The following is a 17051-nucleotide window of genomic DNA, read 5'->3' on the forward strand; positions in this document are numbered from 1 at the left end:
TCTGTTCTTTTCTTCTTGTAGGACATCTGCAGATATTTATTTGAATTTTGTTGAATTGTTCTCATCAATAGTACATTAAAAGTTATACAGAAAGTGATTTCTTATAAGGAAAACCATCTAAATAGATTTCTAGCTCTTTACTTTTTATAGCACTATTGTAGAGATTATAGATCTCCAGGTAGTATTTTTTAGATTGAGTTCTTCATATCATCTTATTTTTACATATAATGATAAATCTGAATTTTCTCTATCAAAGCTCTGAGACTTCACTGGCTTATAACTTAGCTTGTTGATATGTGTTGTTGACTTTTCCATTTACAATGATGTTTGATCCTGGTAAGGATGGGGCTGGGTGGGAAGGTACCTCTTAGGGCCATCAATTGGTTTTGTAGAGAACTAACAGAAAGATCTAAAGTCTCATCATATTTCTGCAGAACTCATGAATCATTTTATTATAATTCCATTCATTCAGGGAGTATAAAACCATTTTCAAATTGTTATTCCTAATTTGTTCATCTTCTCTTCCTTAGTCTTAGTGAGAAGAGAGCAGGCTGAATGGAAGACAGTCATTATGACCACTGGGGCCACTAAGGTAGGCATCAGTCCCAGAGTTTTGTTTTCATCTCTCCGCTATTAATAGTGGCTAATGTCTTGAGTGCTTACTTGGTGCAAATTACTTAGCCGACCATGGCAAATGGGTTGTGTCATTTCATCCCCTGATAGTCATACAATTAATGTATGTATTATTATGATATCCCATAATGCATACATGGAACAGAGCCTCAGAAGTAGTTATTTGCTCACCAAAATATGGTAGATGTGGAATTTGGACTGAGGTCTGATAGACTCCTAAATCACTCCTAGTGATTTTTACCACTAAATTAAAGTTGTATACCTCTGGAGAGTAGATAGTTTCTAAAATTTCCTCAGCTCTAATGTTTTATAATTAAATTTTTGTCTGATGGCAAGCTTAACAGTTAGGATGGGTAGGAAGGAATGCCAGCCTGTTGAATGGAATTTCCCTGAAATAAGCCTGTTTTATGACACCAGTTCATTCATTCATTCACTCAGCATGTATTGAATGTTTGCTCTGTGCAAAGGCATTTTAGGCATCACAGTGGAGTGAGCGCCCCTTCCATAGACTCTCCTGCAGCACTCAGAGAAGTCTTGGACTGGTTTGCCTGTTATGGAATGGGGCTTGGTGATAGAAGCCTGGTTTGTCCTCCACTGATAAAACTAAGACATACTCATATGAGTTTAGAGGCATCTTGAAGCCGTGGGATAGTAACACACATGAATCTTACCATTTTTGCCTGGGATTAATGATATAAAGGCTTTGGATTTGGGTATGGAAAACGGGTGCAATTATGGGCGTGTTGGTTCTACATATATACGGACATCACGTGTCATCAGCCTGCAGCTACCTGCCATTCCTCACTACTCCTTCTTTTCACAAACCAAAGAAGTACCTTCTTATCTCTCCTGTGGATAAGCTCTTGACAGTGGCACTAGGGCCTCCCTCAATAAGTACATCATTGGCTAAACCAGTGGTTTCTCAGATATGCTCATTGAACAACCCTTAAGGTGGATTGACATTCCACTGCCTAGAATAGAATATGGTGTTCTTTAGAAATCGGGGGGAAAAAATAGGCCACCAGATGTACTTTCTTTAATTTAAATTGTTTATATATATATATATATATATATATATATATATATATATATATGAACAATTGTTATGTATGTGTATGTATACTTGTTCATATATATGAATGATTTAAAATTGAAGAGATAGATATATACACACACATATATATATATGTATGTTTAAATTTTGGCTTCTGTTAGCAAGTAGTAAATTAAATTATTAGCAGATCCATACTGCAGGGAAATAACCAATCAGATTTCATTCAGTAGCTTGCTTTTTTGTAGATTTATGGTTGTGATTTTATATCTGCAGGTATGTTTGCTGAAGAAAATATTTCTGCCACTTTATACAAAATTAAATTCATTTAATACCAATGCGGCATGTCTCAAATGTCTTAATACAGTTTTAATCTTTAATCGCATCAAAAGTATGAAATTAGAAACATACCCCAAAATCATTTGAAGATATAATTACTTTCATTTCCCTTATACTTTTGAGACTTTTGAAAAACAAGTATTTAGTTGTACTTATCTGTTTCTGTCTCTCTAAGCATAGCAAACACTGAAACACAATTCTTTTTAAAAGTCAGTATTGAAAATATATTGTCCAAGATGATCAAAACTAAGGAAGTGGCAAAGAAATTCAAAAATTTAAACTTTCAAAGGGTGCTTTTTTTGTGAACGTGTAGTACTTGTTCTTCTGAAGGAATTAATCTTTTTAAAAATTTAATTAACTTATTTTTTATTGAAGTATACTTGGTTTACAGCATTGTGTTAATTACTGCTGTACAGCAAAGTGACTCTGTTATACATATGTGTATACATTCCTTTTCATATTCTTTTCCATTATGGTTTATGACAGGATATTGAATATAGTTCCCTGTGCTATAGCAGGACCTTGTTGTTTAGCCAATCTATATATACCAGTTTGCATCTGCTAATCCCAAACTCCCAGTTCATCCCTCTCCCACCTGCTTCCCCCTTGGCAGCCACCAGTCTATTCTCTATGTCTCTGATTCTGTTTCTGTTTCATAGATAGGTTCATTTGTGTCATATTTTAGAGTCCACATATAAGTGGTATCATGGTATTTGTCTTTGTCTTTCTGACATACTTTGCTTAGTATGATAATCTCTAGTTGCATCCATGTTGCTGCTGCAAATGGCATTATTTCATTCGTTTTTTATGGCTGAGTAGTATTTCATTGTATATATGTACCCCATCGTCTTTATCCATTCATCTGTTGATGGACATTTAGGTTGTTTCCATGTCTTGGCTATTGTGAATGTTGCTGCTGTGAAGATCAGGGTGAATGTGTCTTTTTGAATTATAGTTTGGTCTGGATATATGCCCAGGAGTGGGATTGCTGGATCATATGGTAGGTCTATTTTTAGTTTTCTGAGGAACCTCCATACTGTTTTCCACAGTGGCTGCACCAACTTACATTCCCACCAACAGTGTTGTAGGAGGGTTCCCTTTTCTCCACACCCTCTCCAGCATATGTTATTTGTAGACTTTTTAATGATGGCCATTCTGACTGGTGTGAGGTGGTACCTCATGGTAGTTTTGATTTGCATTTCTTTAATAATTGGCAGTGTTGAGCCTCTTTTCATGTGCCTATTGGCCATCTGTATTTCTTCTTTGGAGAAATGTCTCTTTAAGTCTTCTGCCTATTTTTTTGATTGGGTTGTTTGCTTTTATTGTCATCAAGTTGTATGAGCTGTTTGTATATTTTGGAAATTAAGCCCTTGCTGGTCGCATCATTTGCAAATATTTTCTCCCATTCTGTAGGTTGTCTTTTCATTTTGTTTATGGTTTCCTTTGCTGTGCAAAAGCGTGTAAGTTTGATTCGGTCCCCTTTGTTTATTTTCATTTTTATTTCTATTGTCTTGGGAGACTGACCTAAGAAAACATTGGTATGATTTATGTCAGAGAATATTTTGCCTGTGTTCTCTTCTAGAAGTTTTATGGTGTCATGTCTTATGTTTAAGTCTTTAAGACATTTTGCGTTTATTTTCGTGTATGGTGAAAGGATGTTTTCTAACTTCACTGGTTTATATAAGGCTGTCCAACTTTACCAACACCACTTGTGGAAGAGACTGTCTCTTTCCCATTATATATTCTTGCCTCCTTTGTCAAAGATTAATTGTCAAAGATTAACTGAGGTGTGTGGGTTTATTTCTGGGCTCTGTATTCTGTTCCATTGATCCATATGTCTGTTTTTGTGCCAATACCACGCTGTTTTGATTACTGTGACTTTGGAGTACTGTCTGAGTCTGGGGTGGCTATGCTTCCAACGTTGTTCTTTTTCTTCAGGATTGCTTTGGCAATTCTGGGTCTTTTATGGTTCTGTATGAATTTTAGGATTATTTATTCTAATTGCGTGAAAAATGTCATGGGTAATTTGATAGGGATCGCATGAAATCTGTAGATTGCTTTGGGTAGTATGAGCATTTTAACAATATTAATTCCTCCAACCCAAGAACATGAGATGTCTTTCCATTTCTTTGAATCATCTTCACTTTCCTTTATTAACGTCTTACAGTTCTCAGCGTATAAGTCTTTTGCCTTCTTGGTGAGGTTTATTCCTAAGTATTTTATTTTGAGGGTTGTGATTTTAAAAGGCATTGTTTTTTTACATTCCCTTTCCGATATTTCATTGTTGGTATAAAGAAATGCAACCAATTTCTGTATGTTAATCTTGTGTTCTGCTACCTTGCTGAATTCGTTTATCAGTTGTAGTAGTTTTCATGTAGAGTCTTTAGGGTTTTCTCTGTATAGTATCATATCATCTGCATCTAATGACAATTTTACCTCTTCCTGAAGGAATTAATCTTGAAGTTCTACTAAGACTTTTGGGACATCTGTTTTAATGAGCCACTACTTCCTGCCTGAGATTGCACTATGCACCAGAGATTCTAGAATTAGCATAATAAAACTAATAATGCAAACAACAGCAACAAATCTTCACAAACCTTCCTTGCAAGGAAGTAAAGTCCACTGGAAACACAGACAAGTGAAACACACATTCAAAATGGCAGTGATTCTCAAACATTTATGTGCTGAGAAATCATGACAAGCATGATAACCAGGGCAATTACTAGACCCCTTCTCCAGCTGGTCAGGTGTAAGGTCCTGTAACTCTATTTTTGGTGACTGCCTCCAGGAGAGTCTGAGACAGATGTTCTCAGTTGTCGTCAACCTTTAGTGTGCATCAGATTTGCCTGAGAGTATTGTTAAAACACAGATTGCTGGGCTCCAGTGCCAGAGTTCTAACCAGTTCCCAGGTGTGGCTGATATTGCTGGCCCAGGGACCACATTTTGAGAACCACCTTTCAAAACTGCAGTATGCGGTTGTGTGTGTTGTGAATGCCGTATGCGGTTGTGTGTGTTGTGAATGAGACGGGCCCAGAGAACCAAAGGAGGGCAAAGGGACTCTGCCCTAAATTAGCCAAAGGTAACAATAGCAGCTAGAATTGATTGACCCAAGAAAAAATTATAAGAACTTTACCTGCGTTTGCTCATTTAATCCTTTCAGTAAGGTACATAGGTGCTACTTAGTGTTCCTCTTTTACAAGGGTGTCCAGAGAAGGTAACTACTTTGCCCACGTCGTAAACTGGTAAGTAACAGGTTAAGAATTCAAGTCTAGGAAGTCTGATTCCAGAGCCCACACCTCTACTCTTTCTGCATGTAGAGAGGAGTAAAGGGTTGTCAGTGAAGCCTTCCTGGGGGCCCTGGCCTCTGAGTGTAGATAGAAGGATGAGTGGACATAAAGATCATTATTTGTGTGTGGTGGGGGTAGGGGAGGAAGTATGAGGGCTTCCAGAAGAGCCTGCCCTCCCCATACATCTGCTATAAGCAAGTCTGATGATCAGGAGTCCGGAACATGAGTATGACTATGGGATACTGAGAAGGGTTCTAGAACCCTGAGGTTAGAGTTCTGGATCAGTTAGTAGGTAACAGAAAGTGAATGAGTGATTTACCTTACTTTCCACGGGTAGCAGGAACTTTGGAGATAGTCCCTCTAGCGTTAGTGCAGCTGCTGAAGGGCATCACCAGGGGACTGGGTTGCTTCGCTCTTCCAGCTTCCACATCTCTAGCACGTCCACATAGCTTCAAAGTGACCCCAGAATCTCCAATAGTGTTCCAACAATTGGGGCAGGAAGAAAGAAAAGGAAAAAAAAAAAGAAATTAAGTAAGAAAAAAAGGCAGTGTCTAACTCAGAGAGCAAATTTTTTACCACAGATGGTCAGCAGACTTGCACTTAGATCTCATCAGCTCGGATTTTAAACTGGCCACCTTAGCCTTAAGGATAATGGGGTCTCCTAAACCAGGGCTCTGATAGTAAGGAATAAGGAGAGAGTGGTACTGATTAGCAGTGCCTGCTGTCCCAAACAAATATTATCCCCAAACTATTTTTTTTATCCTATATTTTACTTTAAAGAATGGAGGGGAAACATTATGTATCTGTAAATAGCCTTTTAGAAAGGGTACAATTATATAGTTATACAACCCCCTGGAGGGCTCCTTTCTTCTAAAATCTCTTTAAAAAACAGTTCAAGGTTAAGGACATTTTTATCTTAATTTAGTCACTTGCAGTCGATTATCTTGGAATGACATCCTCTCTCTGCAGATGTTCTGTCAGGCTTTAGAAGATTCTAGAAGTGGACAGAGAAGTGTTATGGTACATGTATTTGCAATATGCACGTCTTTGAAATGAAATCCATTTAGGGACCAAAAGGCATTCCATGTCTTTGCTATACATTTTCACATATTTGCCTTTCCAGAATTCCTTTGAGCAAATCTGTTAGATGTAACCCATCCGTTTCTCCCATCTGAATTCTTTATTACTAAACATTCTTCAGTATGCTCTCACTCCCCTCTGTCAAAGGCGTTTCTCTGGGTCCTCACCCTTCTCATCTCATATGTGAATGCGTATCTTAAACTGAAGCAACAGTCTGCTATGACTTCTCCATAACTTGAAGAACCCGTCTTTGTGGGAAAAAAAGTAGACTTACTAACTTAAAAGGTAGAATGCGCGCAATGTTTCTGAGAGTTAAAAACTAAGGTAAAAACATAAGCAAGGGAAAAAACTTACAGTGGATCCTTTTCAAAGACTTTATTTTACAGAGAAGGCAACTGAGGTTTAAAGAAAAAATGCGTTAGTTAAACACTAAATAATAAACCTTAAACCTCAGTGGAGCAACACATGGACAGTTCATTTCTCACTCACTCAGGAGTGTAGTATGGACTTTGGTGGTCTGAGGGTCAGTTTTCTGCTCAGTTATTCAGGGACCCACCACCTTCATCAAGTGGCTCTACGTTTGTCCTAAAAAGGAAAGGAGAGAGGAAGCTGCAAGCTACAATTATCAACTCGTTATCCTTCAGACATAAACTCTTCAGGTCACCTCTGGTCACATTCTTTGGGATAGAACCATACCCAGATGCAAGCGGAGATGGAGAATGTTGTTCCTATCTTGGTCCTAGTGATGCCTCTACAGGCTGGAGGAGCTAATTAAAGTGTAGTCAACAGCTCGTTGTTTCTGCCACAATGAGTGATTAGCTTAAGGCTGTGGATTAATTATGTGTGTGTGTCACATATACATATAATACACACAAACATATATATGTGTGTGTATATATCCATTTTTTAGCATGAGTTGACACATGGGGCTTCTGCCGTATCAAAAGAGTACAAACTGCCTCTTGTTGCTTTTTCTTAATTGAAGTTGACTACTACTATCTATTTCCCTTCATTTTGCTACCTCCCCCCCGCCTTTCAGTATTATATGAAAATTCTGAAAGAAATAATTTCAAAGTTTCCAGTGCTTTTAAAGGTAATAGAATATTCAGACCTTAACAATTTTCCTATGTGAAACTTTTGCCAGACTAAAATAGTTAACTTATGAAAAGTAAATTTAGATTGATACAAAAGAGAAAATAAGCTGATTTTTTTTTTTTTACACAAATACCCTGAGCCAGGGTGGAAAATAAATGGAAAACTGGAGGAATTTAGATCCTTTTGTTGTAAATTTAAATATTTTTAATTGTAAAAATAATACAGGCTCATTGCAGAAACTCCAAAATTGAAAGGATTTAAAGAAAAAAGGAAAAATAACTCAAAATCCCATTTCTGATAAATCATCTCTGTAACATTTTTGAGGGTATCTTTTGAAACTTTTTTGTGACGGGGTGCATATAAATACAATGCAAGTATAAAATACCTTCAATTATTATATCAAACTACAAAACAGTTCTATAACATTTTTATTTAGTAATATAAGTATGACTACTCACCACCTAATAAAAATCTGCAGCAGCATTTTTAATGGTTGAACAGCATTCTATTATTTATTGAACCAGTCCCTACTGTTCAACATTTAGATTATTCCTGTTTTGCTTTGCTAAACAATGAGACAAGCATCCTTGTTCATATGTCTTTGAGCATTTGTTTACTTCCTTAGAATGGACTTCTAGAACTTGAATGGCTGGTTGTCAGTTCTGGTACATACTGACATATTGTCTTCCAGAAAGGTTACCGTGCTTTTTATTTCTACCAAGAATTTAACATCCAATGTGGTTTCTTACACACACTCATCAGTACCAGTATTATCAATATCAATACCAGTATTATCAAGTTTTTTAAAACTTTGTCATTCTAGCTCAGTAAAATATGACACCTGAATTATTTTATTTGTATTTCTTTGATTAATAATAGCAAGGTTGAACATATTTTCATATCTTTATTGGCTGTTAATACTTTTTAGTTTGTGACTTTATGGCATCCATTTTTCATCGATGTATAACAACCTTTTATATATCAATGTGTTTATTTTGTTGTTTGTTGTCAATGCAATTTTTTTCTCTTCATTTATTAATTTTTATTTTGTGTGTGTTGAACTTCTTTAATACTGTCAAGTCTATTCAAAAACCCTTTAATGAACACAACAAATGTGGAAAATCAGTCATTCTCCTGCATTTTGTAATCAATTTATTTCCTTTTGGGCAGTATGGAAATGTAGGTTCTTATTTCATCTTATGGTTGGAAAGAATCTATTCCCTCGGAAAGGGATTATAGTCTCCATGATGCAGTAATGGGAGATTTTATAGGGTAGGCAGGGTCTACAGAAGAAAAAACCCTAAATCACACTCCATTGGTGGTTGCCTTATTTATAAAAATGGCATTTGAGGTTGTGTGACTGCCATCAGGTAAGCAAAATTAATTTTTAGCATGAAGTACTCCGATCAGCAAGAACAGCCTAGGATAGGCTAGCAGTAAGAAGTGAGGGGTTATGGGATTGGGGCATAGCCTCTGTTTCCTCCAATGCAGCTGGAAATTTAAACTCTGGGGCTCCTGCTTGATCCAATCAGCCCAGCTAGTATGTGTTGCCAGGTAGGGTGAATAGACTCAGAAGTACAAGAGCTCATCCTTGGTCCCCTCTGGAAATGAGCAGAGAATACTGTGTCAAGCAGAGGTGATCAGTCCATGGTCTGGAGACTTGGATCTCCTCACATAGTCCTTAAAGTCAGGGTGAGACAAAATGCCAATACAAATTATATTGATGACAGTATCAATGAGGTGACATTGAGTCCTTTGACCCAACGTGTGTCTGCAGTGTGCCATCCATTAGTAAATGGGCAAAGCCATTTGACAGATCTATCTGATACAGTGAATGAATCTGACACTGACATTTTGAAAAACTGAAACTGTATCCATTTGTCAAGAACAGTGGCCATTTGTTCTGCTTTATTCCCCCTGGTAGAACTAGGTAACATTGCAGGCAGGCAGTAAGACGTTCCGGCATTTCACCCTGGAGTAGCCCCCAAACTGAAGAAGCTGTCTTATCAGTAGTTAGCTCCTTGTCACCAAGAATATTAAAGTAGATTTGTATGATTAGCAAATTAAAGAGACTGTAGTGCCTACCACTACTGTATTCACTAAGGCACCCAAGTTATTCTAAAGAAATCCTAATAATACATTAGGACCGTTTTGAATATTTTTATTTGATTATCCATAATCTTCTAGTTATAACATCCATCACCATTTTGACCACTGAAACTTGGCCTTCTTTTCTTACAGCCTAGCCCTGTGGTCTTGGGCTAATCACTAACCTGCTTAGATACAATTTTCTTCTCTATGAAATAGAAACAATATTATATGCTTTGAAGGACTGCAGGAAGATGAGCTGTAATGTTTATCAAGTGCCTGGTAAGTAGCCTGGCCCATAATAAATACTTGGCTAATTGTAGATGTTAGTTTCATTTTTAGTTTTATTTCCAAACATTGCTCTTTACTTTTGGAACTCTAAAATTTGTTTTGAGAGTGGAGGACTTGTTGTTTGGATTCCTCCAACACTCTCTGTATATTCTGTACTTCTATCCCTACATCATTTATATTAATGGAATAAATGATCTTTGGTCTGGTGATTCCAAGGTGACGAGGAGCTAAGTGGAGGTTCAGTATATACCTGGAAGTATGGATTTTCATGCCCAGTGCAAATGTGGGAAAGGCATTATTCCCACATTATAAAGGGGGTAAAGACCTCCAACTTGAGGAGACTCTGGGTTGAGAGATGAGAGATTTACAGGTACTGTGTTTATCGTACAGGGTACCACAGGGGCTTTTATGTTCTGTAGCAAGAATTTGCACCTTATACCCTTGTAGTTAGAAGTAAAGCATACCACATAACTAATATCTAGTAAGCATTAGAGTTAGAATAAATACCATTTATTTAACGTTTCCTTTGTGTTAAGCATTTTACAGTTATAACATATGGATGGATACTATATTGTAATGGTTAAGAGTGTAGTTTTTTGAGCTGGATAATCCTGGATTGGAGTCTCTTCTTTATTACCTCTCTTTTTTTTCTGTTTTATTGAGGTATAATTGACAAAATTGTAAGATAGTCAAAGAGTATATCATGATGATTTGATATACATATGCGTTGTTAAAGGATCCTTCCCATCACGTTAATTAATACATCTAACAGCTCATGACACCTTTTTCCTTTTTTTCTTTTTTTGGTGAGAACACTTAAGTTCTATTCTCTCAGAAAATGTTAGTTATACAATACAGTATTATTGACTGTAGTAACTATGTTACACAGTAGATCCTCAGACCTTATTCATCCTGCAGCTGAAAGTTTGTACCCTTTTACCAGTCTTCCCCTCTTTTCCCCACCCACACCCCAGCCCCTGGCAACCAGTTTTCTACTCTGTTTCTATGAGTGTGGCTTTTTTTCTTTTTAGATTCCATATATAAATGATAGAATTCGTATTTATCCTGTCTGGCTTATTTCATCAGCATAATGCACTCCTGTTTCATCTATATTGTCACAAATGAAAGGATCTCCTTCATGTTTTTAAGGCTGAATAATATTCCATTACCTCTTAAATGAGTGACTTTTGGTACATTGTTTACACTTTCTAAGCCTCAGGGTTTCTTTTCTTCTGTAAAAAAAAAATACATATATATATATATATATATATATATATATATATATATATACACACACACTAACAGGTTATTTTCTGATATGTGGAATGTTTGTTGAATCAACAAATAATTAGTTGAGATCATAAATGTGACACTTAGCACTGTATTAACATTTATTAATACTCTCCCTGTTAATTTCTACAATAAATTGTATAATAAGTAACAATAATAATAGGACTAGTAGTAGTTTTAGAAAATGCATAGGATGTGCCAGGCATCATATACTGTACTACCCTCCTTCATGTGTACCACAAGTTACATGTGGATATCATCTTCCACGTTGTTTCCTTTAAAGAAAATTGAAGCTCAGCAAGATTGAGTAGCTTGCTCCAGATGTGAACTCAGGTCTGAATCACTCCACATATAGGTTCTTAATGACTCCATGTCTTTAATTCCACATCTGCATTTGTTTGTTGTTGTTGTTTTTAACTTTCCAAGCATCTGATCTGAAATTCCTTTCTCTGGGGAATTTTCCACTTTGTGGGTCTTGGTGAGAAACAGAGCCTTCCTCTCGTTATACAAGCTGAACTTGTCAGATACACTGTTTATTCACATGCTCAGTCTCCCTTACAGTTGGAAAACAGTCGGGCGACCTCGGGTTGGCCAACTGCACCCCTCTCTTGGATTTTGAATGACAAATAAATGATGTAAAGAAGCAAGGCCCGCAGTGCTGGGTCAACCTCCTGTTTCCTGTTCCTGCTTGGTAGCAAGGCCAGCTAGGACTTATAACATCACTTCGGCCTGATCCTATAATTGCAATAGCATAGGCTTGGCTTACGGTTGTTTAGTCTGCTTGTAGTTACTGAGACCTCACCATAAACTTCCAAAAGTTTCTTTTTCTGCTCAAATTAGCCGTATCCGGTTCCTGATGATTCCAAATAAGACCTTTCCTGATATACAATGGTGACCTACTTATCCAGGCAGATGTAACATCGTCCTGGCAGGGACAGAGGGCAGGCAAGTTCCTTGAACAGCTGAACAAGAAGAAAAAGACCTAAGAAGGAAGAATTGAAGCCAGTTCTGCTTGTGTTATACTTCTACCCGCAGCTGCCTCTGTTTCACAGAGCACATGCTAAGGACCATGTCCCTTCCCCTGTAACAGACGAGCAAAGTAGACCCAGGCCTTCCAACCCAGAGACCAGCTGAGCTGTACCGTGGACAATCTAGGATGTGAAAGACTTCACTCAATGTCTTTGTCACTTGACACATTGTTCCTCTCTTTGGGAAGTAGCTTCTTTGTGTGACAAGAATATGCTAAACCAACACTTAAGTGGACAGAGGTGAAAGATGCCAAAATTAGCTACAGAAAAAAAGGCATAAAGACTTGTATTTTCTGTTATTTGAAGGTGTTAAGACCCCACATAGAATATGAGTCCTTTAAAGGAAAATTGTGAATGGCCCAGGGAATGTTGAATTTCCATGTGGCAATATGTTCTTGATCGGTCATGATGATGATGATGATGGTAGCATCAGTAGCATTTATCAGTGTTTCCTGGGTGAGAGGCACTTTATCCTAATGACCTTTTATCCCCATGACAACCCTGTGAAGTAGGAAATACTGTTTCAGCATCTTCAGGGTTTTTCTTTTTTCTTTTTTTTTTTATCAGGAATTTACCCTAGATCACAGTTGGGTGGTAGAACGACCAGAACTGGACACTAGCCTTTCCTGAATTCCCAGGGTGTGATCTTAGCAGTTGTATTGCCTGATGCAGAGCCATGTAAATGTTGCCAAAGCAATGAAACATGTACCTATTTCTAACAGATTCTAACTCAGAAGCTCTGGGGTTAAGTGCAGAGCAGTTGAGTGTGATTGTCTTTACAAACAGTAGATAACTTAAGAGAAGTTGTTTAAAAGTATATTTGCATATTGCACTACACTGTCATATCTGTGATTGGTTAGCTATTGAGTCACTAACACAAATCCCAATCCCATCTCTAATCTCATTCATCTCTTGTATGATATTTGACCTAATTGAGGCAGTTTTTTTTTTGTTCTTTCCCACAAACACACATCGAACATCCAAGACATGCTTACCATTTGTGAGCATATTCTCTTAGTTATTTAGGAGTTGAGTAAGAGTGAGAGAGAAGGGCTTCCCTGGTGGCGCAGTGGTTGAGAGTCCGCCTGCCGATGCAGGGGATGCGGGTTCGTGCCCCGGTCCGGGAAGATCCCACATGCCGCGGAACGGCTGGGCCCGTGAGCCATGGCCGCTGAGCCTGCGCGTCCGGAGCCTGTGCTCCGCAACGGGAGAGGCCACAACAGTGAGAGGCCCGCGTACCGCAATAAAAAAAAAAAGTGAGAGAGAAAAAGACACATAAGTATGAAATATGGTGATCATTTTTTTAATATCCTTTATGTTGTTAATCCCTCTTAGCATTTACTGCCATTCACTCATTTGTATTATTTGGGGTATAGCAGTTTATTCACACAGCATTTTTACATATGGCTTATCATTTGTATTCTATTTTAATAACACTAATAATTATAGACTATTGACAAACTCATCAGACCCTACATATTCATTTCAAAATCATGAAAATAAGGTGGAAAATGAGGTGTAAAGTGGAAAATCTATGTGTATGTTTTCATTGGTGGAATGAGGAGCTACCTGAATATCACTCCTTTAGCTTTTCCTTCAAATGGTGCACTTTTTCCTCCATGCATAGGAGTCCCTTCCATTAGGTAAACAGTAGTCTTGAGGGCAAACCTCAGAAGTAGAAACAGGAGAACTTTTCAGTTATGGTAAAATCAAACATATTTTTCTTCAGTAGTGAAAAAAAATTCGTCATGAGAAGTTCTACCACCGTGAGTTCCATGGTGAAAAACTTTCCGCTTATAGATGCAACTTCCCCCAGAATTCTGAGAAATGTCGGTAGTAGAGAGGGGTGTTGCATACACCTGTTTCATTTCCCTCTGACTTTTCCTTCTCCTTTCTCTATTGACATTAAAATCTATAGTGAAAGCACATAGTAAGCAGTCTAGGACAATTGATATGACATTTGATCTAAATCTCCAAAGTCTATTTTAGATGGGGATGCTATGAGAGTCACAGGAGGGGAAAAAATCTAGAATTATTCTTATATGATCAAATGTACTAAAATAACAAAAGCAAATCTTATTTCTAGCTAATAACATAGCATTCCTTATATGATGTCATATTATGGCAGAAAAGAAATATATGCGTCTATTTTCTTCTATATTAAAACTGCTAAGGAGTGGGGACCAATGAACTAAATCAATTGTTTTGGGTTCAAGTTGTAGTTTTTAGTAGCCATCCTTCTTAGCAAGTTTTCAGAAGCAAATGTAGTTTGTTTACTATCACCACTAAATGTGCAATTGTGTAGATTTGTGGAAAAAAGTATTATCAAATATATATACTTTAAGATGATTTGTGTAAATTTATCTATTCATATTATTATTCTCCCCAAGTAAATCAAAATATACTATATACTATGTTTTTCTTCTATAGCTTAAAAGGGGAATGTATGTTTAAACTTATTCAAATATTTATTAGGTGTCTACTAAGTGCCAGGCACTCTACTAGGCAGTAGAGATGTTGTATTAGAGGTGGAAAATGTCCTTGACCTCCAGAACTGATACTCTTGTAAGAGAAATACTGGGTCAAACTAAGTCAACAGTTTCTTTGCTACAGAGCTTTTTACGAGTCTTGTGAATTATGAGTCTCTGATAAGGAGATGTAGTGGACAACAGATCCCAAATTTATTTGAAATCTTTTCCTTCATGGACTGTCTCATAGGATTTATGATCCACTGAACACACCTTGAGAGACACTAGTATTCTGCAGTGGTCAGTTAATTGTTTTCTATTAAACAACTATATACTGAATCCATGATATTATTATCTGGATGTTTTGGAGGATACAATGATGTACATGGCCACTGTGATGATAAGGGCGTCCAGTTTAGTGAAGAAGAGAAACCACAGAAGCTGTAACTTAATGTAACAAAGAAATACAGACACATATACATATATTTATATGTAAATTACTATTTATATAGTATACAATGTCTTCTGAAGAAGATAGGGTTGTTTGTAACTTGGGATCTCACAGGAGGTTTCACAGAGAAGGTAGACCCTGAGCTGGGCAGAATTTCAGTAAGTTAATTTGGTTCTGACCGTACGATAAAATCAGGTATTTGCACTGGTCAATCTGACCTTGATGGAACAGCATTCCATTTGCAGGGAACAGTGTGATCAAACATGCAGTGGTGGAGATGGCCAGATTGTAATATTCCAGTACCTGGAAAGTGTTGGAACATCTGCTTTCTCCACGGTCTAGAAAAGTGAATCTCAAGTGAAATGCACGTATAATGGAGGCCAGTGCTCTTTGCTTTGTGCACTGCTTTGATTCTACAGCGTGCAACAATGTAGTGATCTGTTTCAGATTGTCATTATTCGAGAGGGTTCTTAGTAACAGGAGTGGAAAAGGAAGACCTCTCTTCCTGTGTTTCTGCCCTATGCTCTTAAGCCAGAAAAGGTACCAACGTCACTGACCTGACCTTGTCTCAGGTATCTATCAGGATCTACTAGAATCATTCTAGTGAAAGGTAACTAGACGTCCAAAGGACTCAAAAGATACACTATAACCTTTGTATACTTTACCTGGTGAAAAAAAATGTCACCTGAGTGGTCCCCTTCCCTAGAAATACCAGTATGTTCTTCCAGTGCATGGCAGAACTTTGCAGGTAAAACTGGGATAAAGGTGAAGAACAGTCTTAAAATTCTAGTCCTTGAACAGCACCTAACACGCAACAGGTTTTCAATAATCTTAGCAACAATATTCACAAATAATGACCATCAGCGTAACTGCTCTTTTGTGCCAAAATATATTACCATATTACTTTTTTTCTTGCAGCTTTACAACTTGGGTTCTATTATTGTTTCCATTTTACAGATTAGGAAAGTGAGGCTCAGAGATGCTAAGTCACTTGGGCAAGGTCACAGAGCTTGTAGGAGATAAACCTGCACCCTTACTGTTGGGTCCTACAAACCAGACCATCATTTAAGTCCTTCAAAATATACCTCAGAACATTTGAGTAAATTAATGAATAAATCCTCCTAGTCAGACTGACCAGATCATTATATTAGGTTCAGCTATAAGTGGAGGAAAATCATAATCATAGTTGGACAGTTAATACAGTAATTTACTTGATTTGAATTTTCTAAATGACATTTAGCTGCTAATTTCATGATGATAACCATCGAATAAAAACAGGTATATTTTGATGTTTGGAATAAGATCTCATATTGAGTAAAATACATATTGATTCCTAGACCTATATGATGTGAGTAACAGATGACATTGAGATGCCATCTAGAAGTACTCCTGTGCAGTTCATCATGTCAACCCAGCTAATAATTTTAGAATCTTCAGAGTGAATAATATATGCAGCCATAAAGCATATTTCTAATCAATGCAAATAATATTTTTCCTATGCTAAACCCAGAGTGAAGTTATAACACGCATCATAAGATTAATGGGCCATTTTTTCTTCATCACTTTGCTAAATTACTTAGTCTGGAAACCATTCAGAAGGTTGCGAATTGGAGCTGAGCAGTAGTAGTGAGACTGTGCCTCTGATGATGAAACTATTTCCACCCCGACCCCTACTGCTCCCTTCTTGGGAAAGAAGGCAACATTTCTCCTAGAAAAAGTCACAGGTTCATAAGCTGGCTTGTATAATACGTTTGGAGGAATAGTGTGTCTTTTAAGCAGAGCCTATCTCGGCATATAAAATAATTTTTACCTACCATTTAATGAAATTAACACTCACTTTGAGGCTAGGTCTTTTGCCATTTGACTCCTGGATCACGTCTATGGATATATGTTTTTCTTGAGACGAAGTGTGAACCCAATATAGTATCCATCATTCAGTCTATCTAGCTG

At 37.3% G+C, this 17051-nt stretch overlaps 1 protein-coding gene and 1 long non-coding RNA gene across 6 annotated transcripts in view; one reads left to right on the plus strand and one right to left on the minus strand.

Annotated features, from left to right (window-relative positions):
* Positions 1–17051, minus strand: part of LOC307185050 (uncharacterized protein) — a 266990-nt gene that overhangs the window by 42225 nt on the left and 207714 nt on the right. The window lies entirely within an intron of this gene.
* LOC307185055 overlaps positions 1–17051 on the plus strand; it is a 35491-nt gene that overhangs the window by 11706 nt on the left and 6734 nt on the right. For 3 of the 5 annotated variants that reach the window (XR_013827867.1, XR_013827869.1, XR_013827870.1), the window contains exon 4: positions 531–10898. This is a non-coding gene — a long non-coding RNA (uncharacterized lncRNA). Of the gene's footprint in view, positions 1–530; positions 10899–17051 lie in introns of those variants that run through there. The other 2 variants (XR_013827868.1, XR_013827866.1) reach the window with 2 other exon arrangements.

This window comes from Stenella coeruleoalba (genome assembly GCF_951394435.1).
Source record: "Stenella coeruleoalba genome assembly, chromosome: 3".
NCBI lineage: Eukaryota > Metazoa > Chordata > Mammalia > Artiodactyla > Delphinidae > Stenella > Stenella coeruleoalba.